A 20,389-nucleotide genomic window follows, 5' to 3' on the forward strand; every position below is an offset into this window, starting at 1 on the left:
ACAGAGAATATCATTCTCAATGGGGAAAAACTGAGAGCCTTTCCCCTAAGATCAGGAACACGACAGGCATGCCCATTCTCACCACTGTTAGTCAACATAGTTCTAGACGTCCCAGTCTCACCAATCAGACAAATAGAAATAAAAGGCATTCAAACTGGCCAAGAAGAAGTCAAACTCTCCCTCTTTGCAGATGACATGATACTGTACATAGAAAACCCAAACGACTCTGCCCCAAGATTGCTAGAACTCATACAGCAATTCAGCAGTGTGGCAGGATACAAAATCAATGCCCAGAAATCAGTGGCATTTCTATACACTGAGACTGAAGAAAGAGAAATTAAGGAGTCAATCCTATTTACAATTGCACCCAAAAGCATAAGATATCTAGGAATAAACCTAACCAAAGAGGTAAAGGATCTATACCCTAAAAACTACAGAACTCTTCTGAGAGAAACTGAGGAAAAGTATTGATGCTCATGGATTGGAAGAATAAATATTGTGAAAATGTCTATGCTACCCAGGGCAATGTACACATTCAATGCAATACCTATCAAAATACCATGGACTTTCTTCACAGAGTTGGAACAAATAATCTTAAGATTTGTGTGGAACCAGGGATGCCTGGGTGGCTCAGTGGTTGAGCGAGCATCTGCCTTCAGCTCAGGGCATGATCCCGGGGTCCTGGGATCGAGTCCCACATCAGGCTCCCTGTGCAGAGCCCACTTCTCCTTCTGCCTGTATCTCTGCCTCTTTCTCTGTCTCTCTCATGAATAAATAAATAAAATCTTTAAAAAAAAAAAAAAAGATTTCTGTGGAACCAGAAAAGACCTTGAGTAACCAGGGGCATCACAATGCCAAATTTCAAGGTGTACTACAACTTGTGATCATCAAGACAGTGTGGTACTGGCACAAAAATAGACACATAGATCAATGAAACAGAATAGAGAACCCAGAAATGAGCCCTGAACTCTATGGTCAACTAATATTTGGCAAAAGAGGAAAGAATGTCCACTGGAAAAAGACAGTCTCTTCAATAAATGGTGCTGAGAAAATTGGATAGCCATGTGCAGAAGAATGGAACTAGACCATTCTCTTACACCAGACACAAAGATAAACTCAAAAATGGATGAAAGATCTAAATGTGAGACAAGATTCCATCAAAATCCTAGAGGAGAACACAGGCAACACCCTTTTTGAACTTGGCCACAGCAACTTCTTGCAAGATACATCCATGAAGGCAAGAGAAACAAAATCAAAAATGAACTCTTGGGATTTCATCAAGATAAAAAGCTTCTGCACAGCAAAAGAAACAATCAACAAAACTAAAAGACAACCTACAGAATGGGAGAAGATATTTGGAAATGACATATCACATAAAGGGCTAGTATCCAAGATCTATAAAGAACTTATCAAAGTCAACACCCAAGAAACAAACAATCCAATCATAAAATGGGCAAAAGACATGAACAGAAATTTCATCAAAGAAGACATACACATGGCCAACAAGCACATGAGAAAATGCTCCATATCACTTGCCATCAGGGAAATACAAATGAAAACCACAATGAGATACCATCTCATACTAGTGAGAATCGTGAAAATTAAGACAGGAAACAACAAATGTTGGAGAGGATGTGGAGAAAAGAGAACCCTCTTACACTGTTGGTGGGAATGTGAACTGGTGCAGCCACTCTGGAAAACTGTGTGGAGGTTCCTCAAAGAGTTAAAAATAGATCTGCCCTATGACCCAGCAATTGCACTGTTGGGGATTTACCCCAAAGATTCAGATGCAGTGGAAAGCCAAGACACCTGCACCTCAATGTTTATAGGAGCAATGTCCACAGTAGTCAAACTGTGGAAGGAGCCTCGATGTTCTTTGACAGATGAATGGATAAAGAAGATGTGGTATATATAGATACAATGGAATATTCCTCAGCCATCAAAGAGGATGAATACTCACCATTTGCTTCAATGTGGATGAAACTGGAGGGTATTATGCTGAGTGAAGTAAGTCAATCGGAGAAGGACAACCATTATATGGTCTCACTCATACGGGGGATATAAAAAATAGTGAAAGGGATTATAAGGGAAAGAGGGAAACTAAGTGGGAAAAATCAGAGAGGGAGACAAACCATGAGAGACTCCTGACTCTGGGAAACACACAAAAGGTCGTGGAAGGGGAAGTGGGGGGGTGATGGGGTAACTGGGTGATGGGCACTGAGGAGGGCATGTGATGGGATGAGCACTAGGGGTTATACTATGTTAGCAAATTGCATTTAAATATTTTTTAAATGCTGATTGTTTAAAAATCCAGTTTAGCAAAAATCTGAGACAAGTGTTCCAAAAGAAGGCCATAAAGTTATTTTCACATCTCCATCAAATGTTTCTTAAGAACTCTGATGCACTTCTGGGGTCCTTGATTCCAAGATGACCAGGAAAAGAAGGAAGAGTGATCATGCCCAGGAGGGCCAGGGCTGTGCAAGCCTATCCACCACACCAGCTGCGCCCAGTGGACCCAGAGACACAGCCATTACTGAGCTGGTTATTCAGCACACAGTGGAGGCTACCACCATCACAGACATTTCCGAAGCCAGTATCTTGGATGCCTATGTTCCTGAGCTCTATGTGAACCTACATTACTGTGTGAGCCAGGCCATTCGCAACAAGGTGGTCAGGCTCCGTTCCATGGAAGCACAGAAGGACTGAGCACCCCACCCCGATTTAGACCCATGGCTGCTGCCCCACAACCTCCCCCAATGCCCAGGTAAGGAGCAAAGTCCTTAAGGACTAAAGAACACCTGTTCTCTAGAAACAGGTGAAATGGGGATTATAATGAAGGAATGAAAGCTCTGATGCAAGAATGAGCCAAATATGGGGGAAAGGCCCCCTTTTAGTCCTTGCGTGAAAAGAAATAGCTGCTAGACTGGGTGGTAGCAGGTTGTTCTGTTGGAGAAAACTTATTCATAGCAGGAATTAGTGTGCTGTGGGTTTTGTAGCAGCTCTAAACATCAGTCACAGTGGTCTGAAAGTTCAACTTAAAATTACAGAAAAAGGCTGAACTAGTGGCCAGTCCCTAAAGGCACAAAAATATTTCATATGAATCACCACTAAATTCTACACCTGAATCTAATGGAACACTATTTGTGAACTGGAATAAAAACTTGGAAAAAATATTCAATATACATTGTTTCTATTGAAAGTATAAACCTGCTTAGCTGATTCCTAATTTCTAGGAAGAAAAGATACTCAGTAGACACTTCAAGACTTCCCACTAAAACAGCCTGGAGGGTGCTCCCACACCCTGAGCCCAGAGTGTGGCATCCATGTCTGAATCAACCAAAGCACTTGGCTCACCTACCCCCAGAGGCTCAAACGCAGATCTGTGGGTAGGGCTTGAAAGTTTTCATTTGTAACAAGTTCCTAGATGATGTGGAACCTGCCAGTCCAAGAATTACACCTTGAGAACCATTGGCTAATCCCCAAAACAATTGTTGCCTAGAGAGTTACAGGATTTGCCTTGGAGCAAATGACAATAATGACCAAGAGCCCATCCAACAAGCATCTGGGATTTTCCTCTCATCTGTTACACACTGGCATTGAGACTGTAACGTGACCCCCAGTGACCTGAACACAGACTTCCCAGCATGCAGGAACACTCTCTGCCCTACCTGTACACCCACCTTCCCTCCAGGTCCTCAGTATTTCTCCGCCGGGAAGACACCCCAGGTCAATATACAAACTCTTTTTCCCTTTTATCTTTCCTCATCTTGCTTTCTTCTCTTTTATCTTCATAAAAAGAGAACTTTCAGGAATTGAGAACTTTTTATTAATGAACCATGTTTCCCAAGGAATGGAATAACCCCTATTATGTTAATAAAAAGCAAACAAAATGATTCAACATTGGTCTCTCCAGCCCAGGAAACAAGTGCCATTTTCCCAATTCCCTTCCCCAGGGAGCTATAAAAATGAACACCTGATTTTTTTCTTGACATGAACCATCTTGGCCTCAAACTAATCATCCAGAGGAGGGAGGGTTACATGGAGCCAGCACTGCTGGAGGGAGAAAACGACTTTCGTCCCAGGACAGAGACCTTTGGTTTCAAGCTGCAGTTGCTTTTTCCTCTACGGATGCTTACTTTTTATTCATACCGATGTGCACTGCCAGGAGCCCTTAGGTCACAACATGATCCTACCCGGACGCCCTAACACCCCCAAAGAAGGTGGGAACATGGCCTCACGGCCATGCTGAACCAGTCGCTCAGTCATATGTGGCTGAGACAAAGGCAAGGTTTTCTGACTCAGGATTCACATTCCTGCACTGCCCAGACCTGGTGCAGACTTGGTGCCCCATGGAGTCTTCCCTGCACCTGAGCTCCCTCAGGCCTCTAGGTGTTCAGGCAGGAACCTGGGAATGCCATGAGAAATGTGAGGCTTGTACAGAAGTTCACACCAGGTGTCTTCACGTACCGAACCACAATTTTGACTCTCAGAGCCTTTTCCTGCCTCCTTGTCTCCAAGTGCACCAACCCAAACTACCCACAAAGTGCTGCAGAAAGTGTGAATCGCAGGCACACAACCCCTGAGGAAAAGCAGCACAGACATCCACACAGGTCAACACCAAAACAGAATGTAAGGCATGAACGTGAAAACCAGTTATCTGGGAATGAGGTTTTCAGAAAAATGCAAGTAATCCATTCTGAAGTCAGAAAAAATACAGAATCTCTCACTTAAAAAGAAGGAAAGTAAAGTAAACAGAGCAAATGACAGTAACAGAGAAGCCCTAGGACTGCCATGTGCTTACAGGACTTCAAGTGCCCAGACTCCTTTGAAGCCTCTGAAAGGTTCCTGGGAGACAGTGAAATTATGTCTGTTTTTTAAACTTTTTTCTTTTCAATAAAAAAATTACATATGCTCTCATTCTGGAAAATCTGAAAAATAGCATGTGCATAAAGAAGAAAACCACCCACAGTAACCCCAGCAGACAATCATGTTGATGTTCAGGGGCTTCGTTGAAAGTCATCAGACAGGAGGAGGGGCACGATGGCGGAAGAGTAGGGTCTCCAAATCACCTGTCTCCACCAAATTACCTAGATAACCTTCAAATTATCCTGAAAATCTATGAATTCGCCTGAGAATTAAAGAGAGACCAGCTGGAATGCTACAGTGAGAAGAGTTCGTGCTTCTATCAAGGTAGGAAAACGGGGAAAAAAGAAATAAAGGAACAAAGGCCTCCAAGGGGGAGGGGCCCCGCGAGGAGCCGGGCTGAGGCCGGGGCGAGTGTCCCCAGGACAGGAGAGCCGCGGCCCGGAGAAGCAAGAGCTGCACCGACCTTCCCGGGGGAAAGGGGCTCGCGGGGAGCTGGAGCAGGACCCAGGAGGGCGGGGATGCCCTCGGGCTCCCCGGGAGAGTAACAGAGCAACTGTGCGCCTGGACAGTGCGCCGAGCTCCCTAAGGGCTGCAGCGCACGGCGGGACCCGGAGCAGCTGGGGGGGCTCGGGGGCGGCTCCGCGGAGGGGGCTGCGGGGCGGGAGCAGCTGGGGGGGCTCGGGCAGAGGAAGAGGCTCCGTGCGGAGGGGGCTGCGCGGTTCCAGGAGCAGCTCGGGGGGGCTCGGGTGGTGGCTCCGCGGAGGGGGCTGCGGGGCGGGAGCGCGAATCCAACAGTGCAGGCTCCGGAGCACAGGGCGCCGGGACACAGCCCAGGATCCGGCCTCCCCCCGGGACAGGCAGAGGCCGGGAGGGCCCAGGACAGCGGGGACGCTCCTGCCCCGAGCTGAGCAGATCAGCGGCCCCGCCCAGAGTCTCCCTCCAGGCCCTGCAGATGGAGAGCTCCGGAGTTACTGCGGGAGCTGAATCCAGGTTTCCAGAGCTGGCCCCGCCACTAGGGCTGTTGCTCCTGGGGCCTCACGGGGTAAAAAACCCCCACTGAGCCCTGGACCAGGCAGGGGCAGAGCAGCTCCCCCAACTGCTAACACCTGAAAATCAGCACAGCAGGCCCCTCCCCCAGAAGACCAGCTAGACGGACAACTTCCAGGGGAAGCCAAGGGACTTAAAGTGTACAGAATCAGAAGATACTCCCCCGTGGTTCTTTTTTGTTTTGTTTTGTTTTGTTTTGTTTTGCTTTGCTTTTTGATTTGTTTCCTTCCCCCACACCCCTTTATTCTCCTTTCTTTCTTTTTATTTCTCTTTTTCTTCTTTTTTTTTTCATTTTTTTCTTCCTTTTTTTTTCTCTTTCTCTTTTCTTTCCTTCTTTCTCTCCTCTCTTTTTCTCCTTTTCCCAATACAACTTGCTTTGGCCACTCTGCACTGAGCAAAATGACTAGAAGGAAAACCTCACCTCAAAAGAAAGAATCAGAAACAGTCCTCTCTCCCACAGAGTTACAAAATCTGGATTACAATTCAATGTCAGAAAGCCAATTCAGAAGCACTATTATACAGCTACTGGTGGCTCTAGAAAAAAGCATAAAGGACTCAAGAGACTTCATGACTGCAGAATTTAGAGCTAATCAGGCAGAAATTAAAAATCAATTGAATGAGATGCAATCCAAACTAGAAGCCCTAACGACGAGGGTTAACGAGGTGGAAGAACGAGTGAGTGACATAGAAGACAAGTTGATAGCAAAGAGGGAAACAGGAAAAAAGAGACAAACAATTAAAAGACCATGAAGATAGATTAAGGGAAATAAACGACAGCCTGAGGAAGAAAAACTTACGTTTAATTGGTGTTCCCGAGGGCGCCGAAAGGGACAGAGGGCCAGAATATGTATTTGAACAAATTCTAGCTGAAAACTTTCCTAATCTGGGAAGGGAAACAGGCATTCAGATCCAGGAAATAGAGAGATCCCCCCCTAAAATCAATAAAAACCGTTCAACACCTCGACATTTAATAGTGAAGCTTGCAAATTCCAAAGATAAAGAGAAGATCCTTAAATCAGCAAGAGACAAGAAATCCCTGACTTTGATGGGGAGGAGTATTAGGGTAACAGCAGACCTCTCCACAGAGACCTGGCAGGCCAGAAAGGGCTGGCAGGATGTATTCAGGGTCCTAAATGAGAAGAACATGCAACCAAGAATACTTTATCCAGCAAGGCTCTCATTCAAAATGGAAGGAGAGATAAAGAGCTTCCAAGACAGGCAGGAACTAAAAGAATATGTGACCTCCAAACCAGCTCTGCAAGAAATGTTAAGGGGGACTCTTAAAATTCCCCTTTAAGAAGAAGTTCAGTGGAACATTCCACAAAAACAAGGACTGAATAGATATCATGATGACACTAAACTCATATCTCTCAATAGTAACTCTGAATGTGAACGGGCTTAATGACCCCATCAAAAGGCGCAGGGTTTCAGACTGGATAAAAAAGCAGGACCCATCTATTTGCTGTCTACAAGAGACTCATTTTAGACAGAAGGACACCTACAGCCTGAAAATAAAAGGTTGGAGAACCATTTACCATTCGAATGGTCCTCAAAAGAAAGCAGGGGAGGCCATCCTTATATCAGATAAACTAAAATTTACCCCGAAGACTGTAGTGAGAGATGAAGAGGGACACTATATCATACTTAAAGGATCTATTCAACAAGAGGACTTAACAATCCTCAAAATATATGCCCCGAGTGTGGGAGCTGCCAAATATATAAATCAATTATTAACCAAAGTGAAGAAATACTTAGATAATAATACACTTATACTTGGTGACTTCAATCTAGCTCTTTCTATACTCGATAGGTCTTCTAAGCACAACATCTCCAAAGAAACGAGAGCTTTAAATGATACACTGGACCAGATGGATTTCACAGATATCTACAGAACTTTACATCCAAACTCAACTGAATACACATTCTTCTCAAGTGCACATGGAACTTTCTCCAGAATAGACCACATATTGGGTCACAAATCGGGTCTGAACCGATACCAAAAGATTGGGATCGTCCCCTGCATATTCTCAGACCATAATGCCTTGAAATTAGAACTAAAGCACAACAAGAAGTTTGGAAGGACCTCAAACACGTGGAGGTTAAGGACCATCCTGCTAAAAGATGAAAGGGTCAACCAGGAAATTATGGAAGAATTAAAAAGATTCATGGAAACTAATGAGAATGAAGATACAACCGTTCAAAATCTTTGGGATGCAGCAAAAGCAGTCCTAAGGGGGAAATACATCGCAATACAAGCATCCATTCAAAAACTGGAAAGAACTCAAATACAAAAGCTAACCTTACACATAAAGGAGCTAGAGAAAAAACAACAAATAGATCCTACACCCAGGAGAAGAAGGGAGTTAATAAAGATTCGAGCAGAACTCACGAAATCGAGACCAGAAGAACTGTGGAACAGATCAACAGAACCAGGAGTTGGTTCTTTGAAAGAATTAATAAGATAGATAAACCATTAGCCAGCCTTATTAAAAAGAAGAGAGAGAAGACTCAAATTAATAAAATCATGAATGAGAAAGGAGAGATCACTACCAACACCAAGGAAATACAAACGATTTTAAAAACATATTATGAACAGCTATACGCCAATAAATTAGGCAATCTAGAAGAAATGGACGCATTCCTGGAAAGCCACAAACTACCAAAACTGGAACAGGAAGAAAAAGAAAACCTGAACAGGCCAATAACCTGGGAGGAAATTGAAGCAGTCATCAAAAACCTCCCAAGACACAAGAGTCCAGGGCCAGATGGCTTCCCAGGGGAATTCTATCAAACGTTTAAAGAAGAAACCATACCATTCTCCTAAAGCTGTTTGGAAAGATAGAAAGAGATGGAGTACTTCCAAATTCGTTCTATGAGGCCAGCATCACCTTAATTCCAAAACCAGACAAAGACCCCACCAAAAAGGAGAATTACAGACCAATATCCCTGATGAACATGGATGCAAAAATTCTCAACAAGATACTGGCCAATAGGATCCATCAGTACACTAAGAAAATTATTCACCATGACCAAGTAGGATTTATCCCTGGGACACAAGGCTGGTTCAACACCCGTAAAACAATCAATGTGATTCATCATATCAGCAAGAGAAAAACCAAGAACCATATGATCCTCTCATTAGATGCAGAGAAAGCATTTGACAAAATACAGCATCCATTTCTGATCAAAACTCTTCAGAGTGTAGGGATAGAGGGAACATTCCTCGACATCTTAAAAGCCATCTATGAAAAGCCCACAGCAAATATCATTCTCAATGGGGAAGCACTGGGAGCCTTTCCCCTAAGATCAGGAACAAGACAGGGATGTCCACTCTCACCACTGCTGTTCAACATAGTACTGGAAGTCCTAGCCTCAGCAATCAGACAACAAAAAGACATTAAAGGCATTCAAATTGGCAAAGAAGAAGTCAAACTCTCCCTCTTCACCGATGACAGGATACTCTACATAGAAAACCCAAAAGTCTCCACCCCAAGATTGCTAGAACTCATACAGCAATTCGGTAGCGTGGCAGGATACAAAATCAATGCCCAGAAGTCAGTGGCATCTCTATACACTAACAATGAGGCTGAAGAAAGAGAAATTAAGGAGTCAATCCCATTTACAATTGCACCCAAAAGCATAAGATACCTAGGAATAAACCTAACCAAAGATGTAAAGGATCTATACCCTCAAAACTATAGAACACTTCTGAAAGAAATTGAGGAAGACACAAAGAGATGGAAAAATATTCCATGCTCATGGATTGGCAGAATTAATATTGTGAAAATGTCAATGTTACCCAGGGCAATATACACGTTTAATGCAATCCCTATCAAAATACCATGGACTTTCTTCAGAGAGTTAGAACAAATTATTTTAAGATTTGTGTGGAATCAGAAAAGACCCCGAATAGCCAGGGGAATTTTAAAAAAGAAAACCATATCTGGGGGCATCACAATGCCAGATTTCAGGTTGTACTACAAAGCTGTGGTCATCAAGACAGTGTGGTACTGGCACAAAAACAGACACACAGATCAATGGAACAGAATAGAGAACCCAGAAGTGGACCCTCAACTTTATGGTCAACTAATATTCGATAAAGGGGGAAAGACTATCCACTGGAAGAAAGACAGTCTCTTCAGTAAATGGTGCTGGGAAAATTGGACATCCACATGCAGAAGAATGAAACTAGACCACTCTCTTTCACCAAACACAAAGATAAACTCAAAATGGATGAAAGATCTAAATGTGAGACAAGAGTCCATCAAAATCCTAGAGGAGAACACAGTCAACACCCTTTTTGAACTCGGCCATAGTAACTTCTTGCAAGATACATCCACTAAGGCAAAAGAAACAAAAGCAAAAATGAACTATTGGGACTTCATCAAGATAAGAAGCTTTTGCATAGCAAAGGATACAGTCAACAAAACTCAAAGACAACCTACAGAATGGGAGAAGATATTTGCAAATGACATATCAGATAAAGGGCTAGTATCCAAGATCTATAAAGAACTTATTAAACTCAACACCAAAGAAACAAACAATCCAATCATGAAATGGGCAAAAGACATGAACAGAAATCTCACAGAGGAAGACATAGACATGGCCAACATGCATATGAGAAAATGTTCTGCATCACTTGCCATCAGGGAAATACAAATCAAAACTACAATGAGATACCACCTCACACCAGTGAGAATGGGGAAAATTAACAAGGCAGGAAACCACAAATGTTGGAGAGGATGCGGAGAAAAGGGAACCCTCTTACACTGTTGGTGGGAATGTGAACTGGTGCAGCCACTCTGGAAAACTGTGTGGAGGTTCCTCAAAGAGTTAAAAATAGACCTGCCCTACGACCCAGCAATTGCACTGTTGGGGATTTACCCCAAAGATACAAATGCAATGAAACGCCGGGACACCTGCACCCCGATGTTTATAGCAGCAATGGCCACTATAGCCAAACTGTGGAAGGAGCCTCGGTGTCCAACGAAAGATGAATGGATAAAGAAGATGTGGTTTATGTATACAATGGAATATTACTCAGCTATTAGAAATGACAAATACCCACCATTTGCTTCAACGTGGATGGAACTGGAGGGTATTATGCTGAGTGAAGTAAGTCAGTCGGAGAAGGACAAACATTATATGTTCTCATTCATTTGGGGAATATAAATAATAGTGAAAGGGAAAATAAGGGAAGGGAGAAGAAATGTGTGGGAAATATCAGAAAGGGAGACAGAACGTAAAGACTGCTAACTCTGGGAAACGAACTAGGGGTGGTAGAAGGGGAGGAGGGCGGGGGGTGGGAGTGAATGGGTGACGGGCACTGGGTGTTATTCTGTATGTTAGTAAATTGAACACCAATAAAAACAAAAAATTAAAAAAAAAAAAAAAAAGATTTGTGTGGAATCAGAAAAGACCCCGAATAGCCAGGGGAATTTTAAAAAAGAAAACCATATCTGGGGGCATCACAATGCCAGATTTCAGGTTGTACTACAAAGCTGTGGTCATCAAGACAGTGTGGTACTGGCACAAAAACAGACACATAGATCGGTGGAACAGAATAGAGAACCCAGAAGTGGACCCTGAACTTTATGGTCAACTAATATTCGATAAAGGAGGAAAGACTATCCATTGGAAGAAAGACAGCCTCTTCAATAAAAGGTGCTGGGAAAATTGGACATCCACATGCAGAAGAATGAAACTAGACCACTCTCTTTCACCATACACAAAGATAAACTCAAAATGGATGAAAGATCTAAATGTGAGACAAGATTCCATCAAAATCCTAGAGAAGAACACAGGCAACACCCTTTTTGAACTCGGCCACAGTAACTTCTTGCAAGATACATCCACGAAGGCAAAAGAAACAAAAGCAAAAATGAACTATTGGGACTTCATCAAGATAAGAAGCTTTTGCACAGCAAAGGATACAGTCAACAAAACTAAAAGACAACCTACAGAATGGGAGAAGATATTTGCAAATGACGTATCAGATAAAGGGCTAGTATCCAAGATCTATAAAGAATTTATTCAACTCAACAGCAAAGAAACAAACAATCCAATCATGAAATGGGCAAAAGACATGAAGAGAAATCTCACAGAGGAAGACATAGACATGGCCAACATGCACATGAGAAAATGCTCTGCATCTCTTGCCATCAGGGAAATACAAATCAAAACTACAATGAGATACCACCTCACACCAGTGAGAATGGGGAAAATTAACAAGGCAGGAAACCACAAATGTTGGAGAGGATGCGGAGAAAAGGGAACCCTCTTACACTGTTGGTGGGAATGTGAACTGGTGCAGCCACTCTGGAAAACTGTGTGGAGGTTCCTCAAAGAGTTAAAAATAGACCTGCCCTACGACCCAGCAATTGCACTGTTGGGGATTTACCCCAAAGATACAAATGCAATGAAACGCCGGGACACCTGCACCCCGATGTTTATAGCAGCAATGGCCACGATAGCCAGACTGTGGAAGGAGCCTCGGTGTCCAACGAAAGATGAATGGATAAAGAAGATGTGGTTTATGTATACAATGGAATATTACTCAGCTATTAGAAATGACAAATACCCACCATTTGCTTCAACGTGGATGGAACTGGAGGGTATTATGCTGAGTGAAGTAAGTCAGTCGGAGAAGGACAAACATTATATGTTCTCATTCATTTGGGGAATATAAATAATAGTGAAAGGGGATATAAGGGAAGGGAGAAGAAATGTGTGGGAAATATCAGAAAGGGAGACAGAACATAAAGACTCCTAACTCTGGGAAACAAACTAGGAGTGGTGGAAGGGGAGTGGGCGGGGGGTGGGGGTGACTGGGTGACGGGCACTGGGGGTTATTCTGTATGTTGGTAAATTGAACACCATTAAAAAAATAAATTAAAAAAAAAAAAAAAAGAAAGTCATCAGACATATAACTCAAGAGATGCTAGATATGTAATGGAGACACTACCCAGCAAGATGCATCTTACTTTCTCATGTAATATAGTACAAGAATTTTCCTGAAGCAATAAAAATTGTTCCAAAACAGTATTTAAATAGCTACAGGGACACCTGGGTGGCTCCGTGGTTGAGCGTCTGCCTTCGGCTCAGGTCGTGACCCCGGAGTCCTAGAATCGAGTCCCACATCAGGTTCCCTTCAGGGAACCTGCATCTCCCTCTGCCTATGTCTCTGTCTCTCTCTCTCTCTCTGTGTCTCCTGTGAATAAATAAATAACATATTTTTAATTAATTAATTAATTAGCTGCAAAATAGGAACTGTACCTGGGTTAAGTTGCCATTTTCCAGATAGATATTGGGTTATTTACAAAAAGTGTGTAAGCTTTGTACCTAAATCTTAGCTTGGGTTTATGCTTATTTGCTTAGGTCAGATTGCTAGAATTGAAATGAACAGAGTATGAACAGGGGCACCTGGGTGGCTCAGGTCATGATCTCAGGGTCTTGGGATCAAGTTCTGCATCAAGCTCCCTGCTCAGTGGGGGAGTCTGCTTCTCACTCTCCCTCTACCCCTCCCTCTGCTTATGTGCTCGCTCTCTCTCCCTCTCTCTTGCTTTCTCTCTCTCTCTCTGTCAAATGAAATATTAAAAAAAGAAAAGGTATGAACGCTTTAGAAGTTCAAAAAAAAAATCTCACAGAAAAGTTACAAATACAGCAAAAGGCTGAAGAGTGTAGCCAAACCCATGCCTCAGAACTGTTAGTTACAACTTCCTACCAAGAGGATGTTCTCCTGCGGAGCCCCAGGACAGCCACTGAAACCCATGGATGAGCCAAATCTACCATCACACATAAAACAAGTGCCTCTGAAGTGAGTGGAGCACCTACTCATTTTCCTCACATCTGCAAACAAGAGCCACACCACCGCAGGCAGGAGAGGCTAAGTCTTGATTTCACCAGAATCACTACCCCCAGTGCAATGACCCACAATCGGGAGGGAACTCACAAACCCAGACCTTCTCCCTGATGAGCAAAGTGTTCTGCCCCGCATCAGCACCCCAAAGTCTAAGAGCTGCACTGGAGGAACAAAGCCTCAAAACGTGGTTTTGAGAAACAATGGGGCAGGTGACCCAGAGTGCTAGAGAACCGGAGAAATGCTTCCTCAGGGGTCGCATCCACTCAGCACCCTGGGCCAGGGCGAAGCAGCAGTGTGAAAAGTGCCTTAGATCCATTTGCTAATCCTACAGCATTGGCCTGAGGGGCCAGGGCCTGGCCTGTTCTCTGGGGACAGAGGCATGGCAGGCACCGTGTTTATGCTCCCCTTCTGCCACACTCCACAATAATAGTATTTCCCAGAGAGGAGCTTTTACACATACCTGGTGCCCTGGTTCTTGCAGCTACAGCCAAGGAACACCCGTCAAGTCTGGCTGTCGAAGCCAGCTGTTGGCAAAATACCTCCCCAAGGTCACTGAACAGACAGCAGTCTGAAACCTACTTCCATCTCTCCAAGAAAGAGGCAGGCTCCAGTTCCGCACACATCTGGGGGCTACGGAGGTGCTCTCGGGGAGCAGAGGCCAGTGTATACTCTCCTCTGCCTCACTGGAGCTCACTGGGATCACCCAGGTGGGAGCTTATACCTTTCTGGCACCCCAGTTTCTGCAGCTGCTGCCAGGGACCACCTCTACATCACCTGGCTCCATGGGGCTTTATGCTCACGGGTCCCCTAGACCTGTAACCAATGGAGAACAAGCTCCCAAATAGCCACCACCCCCAGGTCAGAGTAAGAGGCAACAGAGCCCAGAGTTCAGTCTTTTGGAGAAAGAGGCCTATAAGCTATTCAGTGCCACAGCCAGAGGAACAGGCTTCTAATCAAACATACATCTAAGGGTTGACCATGAACTCTCCTAGAGAGCTTGGAAGGTGGATTCTACCTTCATGCTCTCCCTCTGCCGTGCTCCAGCTGGTGCATCTAGTGTCCTAATTTTTGTGGAGGCCACCCTGGACACCCCCTTGAATGACTGGCTCTGGTGGCCAAGGGGCTTACACTCCTGGGTCTTCCCTGGAGCTGCAACAGAGGCTGTTCTTGGTAGCCTACCACCCCCAGGGCACTGCAGACAGCAGATTGGAACATATCCTGAGTTTCTCTGTAAAAATGGCCTATTTGCTTGTCCTGGGGCTTCAGCCTCAGGGGCATGCTTCAGATTTGGCACACATCTAGAAGCTCCAGTGCTGCTCTCAGGGAACAGAGGCCAGGGGACCTCCAGATCATCTGTTCTAGTGGCCAACAGGGCTTATGCTTGTGATCCCACAGGACCGTACATATTTGCATACAAGCTGCTGCCTGAGTGGCTGGCTTCCATTCAGCCTGAATCTAGATGCTGACAGAGATATCACCCACTGGAACACTGACAGGCCCTGGTGCACCGTCAACAACTGGGAGCTGTTAAAATAGGCTGCTTGGACAATCACAAAGGTTCTAGAGACAACAAAGAGCTAGGGCAAGTTTGAACAAGAAGGGTCATCTCCCACAGAAGGCCATTCCTTTAGAATGGAGAAAAATGGCTGTTTCATCTAATACAAAAAAACACACAGAGAGGGGCGCCTGGGTGGCTCAGTCAGTTAAACATCTGCCTTCAGCTCAGGTCATGATCCCAGAATCCCAGGATCAAGCCCCTCATTGGGCTCCCTGATCATCGGGGAGCCTGCTTCTCTCTGCTCAACGCCACCCCCCCCCCCCCGCCTATGCCCTTGCTCTCTCTCACTCTCTCTCAAATAAAATTTTTTTTAAAAAAGGAAAGAAATGCACCAAAGAATCAAGTAAACTGAGGAAACAGAGGAATACATTCTAAACAAAAGAACAAGATAAACCTTTAGAAAATAACCTTAATGAAATGGAGATAGTTTACCTGATGAAGAAGTCAAAGTAGTGTTCACAAAGATGCTTACCAAACTTGAGAGAAGCATGGATCAACACAGTGAAAACTTCAACAAAGAGGGAGGAAATATAAGAAAGTACCAACTAGAAGTAACAGGCTGAAGAGTACAATAACTGAATTTAAAAAATACATTGAAAGGGTTCAATAGCAGACTATATGAATCAGAAGAAAGAAATCAATGAACTCAAGCACAGAGCAGTAAAAAGAAAAAAGGATGAAAAAAGTGAAGACATCTTATGGGACTTAAAGGACTTTGAAGGACAAACAGTCCCATGATAGGGCTCCCGAAGAAGAGAGAGTAAGGGGCAGGAAATTACTTGAAGGAATAGTGGCTGAAAACTTCCCTAAACTGGGGAAGGAAACACATCCAGATCCAGGAGAGCCTAGAGAGCTCCAAATAAGACAAATACAAAGAGACCCACACTGAGACACATTACAATCAAAATATCAAAAGTTAAAGACAGAATCTTCAAAACAGAAAGAGAAAAACAACTTGTTATGTACAAGTTGCAGCAGATTTTGCAGCAGAAACTTGGCAGCTCAAAAGGAGGTGACACAATATATACAAAATGCTGGAAAAAACTTCCAACCAAGATTACTCTACCCAGCAAAATTATCATTCAGAATTGATGAAAAGACAGAGTTTTCCAGACAGTAACCACTTAGTAGATACAGAGAAGACAAAGGAATCTAAACATACTATAGAAAAAAATAATCAAACCACAAAGAAAGAAAGAGAAGAAGAAACAGAGGAACAGCAAAATAGCCAGAAGTAATTAACAAAATGGTAGTAACTACATGGCCATGGATAATTACTTTAAATGTATAGGGACTGAATTCTCTAATCAAAAGACACAGTGGTTGGATTTTTTTAAAAAATCATTTGACAGAAATGTGGGCCCAAGCACAACACAAGTTGTGTACAAGAATGTTTGTAGCAGCAAATGCTAAAGGCCAAAACCAAAAGCACAAAATGCCCACCAACAGTAGAATGGACAAATAAATAATGTTACTATAGTGGAATATTTACGGGAAAACAAATCACAGCTATGTACTGCAACACAGATGAATTTCCAACCATAATGTTGAACAAAAAAAAGCTAAACACAAACATATTGAATTATTTCATTTATATGAAAGTCAGCAAACACTATATGATGGTGTTGGGAGGCAGGACAGTAATAATCACTGAGGAGCAGAGCAGAGAGGGGGCCTGGGAGATAGTATGAGGACTTTGGGGGTCTGGTCACATTCTTTTTCTTGTCCTTGGTGTATTCATTTTGTAAAAAAAAAAAAAAATTCACTGAGCTGTGCATTTGTGGTTTGTACTTTTCTGTATTTTTTATACTTCAATAAACAGATAAAAACTTATTTTAATGGTTTTACCAAGACCCATTTATATGCTGCCTACAAGAGACTCACATCAGATGTAAGGATACCCACAGACTGAAAATGAAGGAATGGAATAATGCAAAAGGAAACCAAAAGAAAGCTGAGGTACTATACCCATCAGAAAAAATAGACTTTAGGGGCACCCAGGTGGCTCACTAGGTTAAGTGACTGCCTTCAGCTCAGGTCATGGTCCTGAAGTCCTGGGATCAAGCCCCACTTGGGGCTCCCTGCTCAGCGGGAAGTCTGCTTCTCCCTTTCCTTCTCCCCTCAGCTTGTGCACTCTCTCTCTCTCCCTCTCTTGCTCTCTCTCTCTCTCATAAATAAATATTTTTAAAAAAAGAAAAAATAGACTTTACGAGACAAAGAAGAACGTTACATAATGATAAGGGGGAATCTAATAAAAGATAGAATGTTTGTAAATATTTATGCACCCAACATAGAAGCTTCTAAATATATAACACAAATATTAACAGACTTAAAAGGAGAAATAGCAATACAATAATAGTAGAGAGATTTAATACCAAACTTTAATCAATGAATAGATCATCAAAACAGAAAATCAAATGAGGAAACATCAGTCTTAGATGACACATTAGACCAGAAGGACTTAACAGATTTACACAGAACATTCCATTCTGAAAGCAGCAAAATACACATTCTTCTCAAGTGCACATGGAACATTCTCCAGGATACCCCATATGTTAGACCAACAGGCAGGTCTTCTTATCTTTAAGAAGATATCATATCAAACATCTTTTCTGACCACAATGATATAAAACTAGTAATCAATCTCAAAAGGAAACTAGAAAATTCTCAAATACTACTGAATAATGGTTAGTCAATGAAGAAATCAACAACTTGAAACAAATGAAAATGGAAATACAACCTACCAAAATTTACAGAATGCAGCAAGAGCAGTTCTAAGAAGGAAATTCATAGCAATACATGACTATCTCAAGAAACAAGAAAAATCTCAAATAAACAATCTAACTTTACACCTCAAAGAACTAGAAAAAGAACAAAGCCTGAAAGTAGTAGAAAGAAGGAAATTATAAATATCAGTGCAAAAATAAATAGACTAAAAAGACAATAGAAAAGATCAATGAAACTGAGAACTAGGGCAGCCCTGGTGGCTCAGGGGTTTAGCGCCACCTTCAGCCCAGGGTGTGATCCTGGAGGCCCAGGATCGAGTCCCACATCAGGCTCCCTTCATGGAGCCTGCTTCTCCCTCTGCCTGTGTCTCTGCCTCTCTCTCTTTCTCTCTCTCTCTCTCTGTCTCTCATGAATAAATAAATAAAATCTTTTAAAAAAATTAAACTGAGAACTAGATAATTGAAAAGATAAAATTGACAAACCTTTAGCTAGATTCCCCCAGGAAAAAGAGAGGGATCAAGTACATGAAATCAGAAATAAACAGGAGGAGGAGTTAAGATGGCTAAGGATTAGGGGAACCTAAGCTTATCTCGTCTCTCAAACACTAGTTATCAAATCATTCTGAACCCCTGAGAAATCACTCTGAAAGAACAAAACCTGCAAGTCTACAAATAGAGCAGCAACCACCTTTTGGAAGGTAGGCGGTACAGAGTTAAACTGGGGAAGACATATCTGTGGATGTAGATGCAGGGAGGGAGCTTGCTTATGAAGGCTACTGCTAAGTATTATAAGCAACAAAGCATAAATTCAGAACTTTCAGAAGTCTGCTGCAGTGGGGGGACATGCCTTGCTTAAAGGTGCTCAGGTGGTGAAATCCCAGGTGTGACTTCATGGTCTCAGGAGCCCCAGGTCGCAAGAAGAACAGGTGGTGCCCAAGCGCAGGTGCAGGGAAGCGGGCTGAGAGCAGCAGGTGTCGGCTTTCTGCTCTGTTTTGCCATAAACTTCATAAACTGCAGTTAGGTGACCACTTTCCTGGGACTGCCTGGCAAGTGGCAAAAGCACGGCAAGACCCTCTCCAGGAGGAATAGCAAGGATCCTCACCAGGAGAGTTCCTAAAATTTGGAGTTTTGAAACTCAGTTGTGTGCTCAGATGATGTAGGGTGAATGCAGGATTCTGGTGGAAACTGAGGACACAGAGTGATTAATTGCTCTTCTGTGAGGGCTCAGGAAGAGTGGGAGACTAGAGAGCTGGGCACAGCCCTATTCATCCTGCCCATCAGTGCTGAGAGCCTTCAGGGAGCAAAACAGTGCCACCAGCAGAGTCAGGAGCCCTGTTCACCAAGCCCCACCTCCTTGTGCCCTGGAGGCATGTTTCCACTAGGGTGAATCCACCTGAGAATCCGAGCAACAGGTTCCTCCCACAGAAAACCAGCACAAACAACTTGTTTGCACCAAGTTTACTGATCAGAGTGCTCCAAAGCATCAGCTCCAGACAAAATAGGATCTAGCTTCCTTTTTACTTTTATTCTTTATTATTTTTTATCTATTTTCTTATTCATTCCTTTATTTATTAATCTTATTTTTATATATACTTTATTTTTTGTTTACTTTCATTTTTTAAGATTTTATTTATTTATTTATTGTTTATTTATGATAAACACAGAGAGAGAGGCAGAGCCATAGGTTGAGGGAGAAGCAGGCTCCCTGTGGGGAACCTGATCTGGGACTCAATCCCAGGACCCTGGGATCACGACCTGAGCTGAAGGCAGATGGTCAACCACTGAGCCACCGAGGTGCCCTTCTTTTTTTTTATTTTGGGATTTAGATTCTTTAATATTTTATTTATTTTAGAGAGAGAGAGAACATACAAGCAGGGGGAGGGGCAGAGAGAGACTTTCAACCAGACTCCGCTGAGCATGGAGCCTGATGCAGGGCTCAGTCCCACAACTTTAAGATCATGACCTCAACTGAAATCAAGAGTTAGACACTTAACAACTGAGCCACCCAGGTACCCTTGGGATCTAGATTCTTTTAACAAGCAGACCAAAACACATCCAGGATCCAGTTTTTTTGTGTGGTTTGTGGGTTTTTTCTTTTTCTTCTTTTCTTTTCTGGACAAAATGAAATGACAGAGAAATTCATCCCTCTCCAAAAAAAGAACAGGAAGTAGAACTCATGGCCAGGGATTAAATCAATATAGATATCACTAAGATGTCTGAACTAGAATTTAAAACAATTATAAGGATACTAACTAGGCTTGAAATGAGCATAGAAGACACTAGAGAATCCCTTACTGCAGAGATAAAAGAACTAAAATCTAGTCAGGCTGA

The sequence above is a fragment of the Canis aureus genome, chromosome 1, assembly GCF_053574225.1.
Source record: "Canis aureus isolate CA01 chromosome 1, VMU_Caureus_v.1.0, whole genome shotgun sequence".
Taxonomy (NCBI): Eukaryota; Metazoa; Chordata; class Mammalia; order Carnivora; family Canidae; genus Canis; species Canis aureus.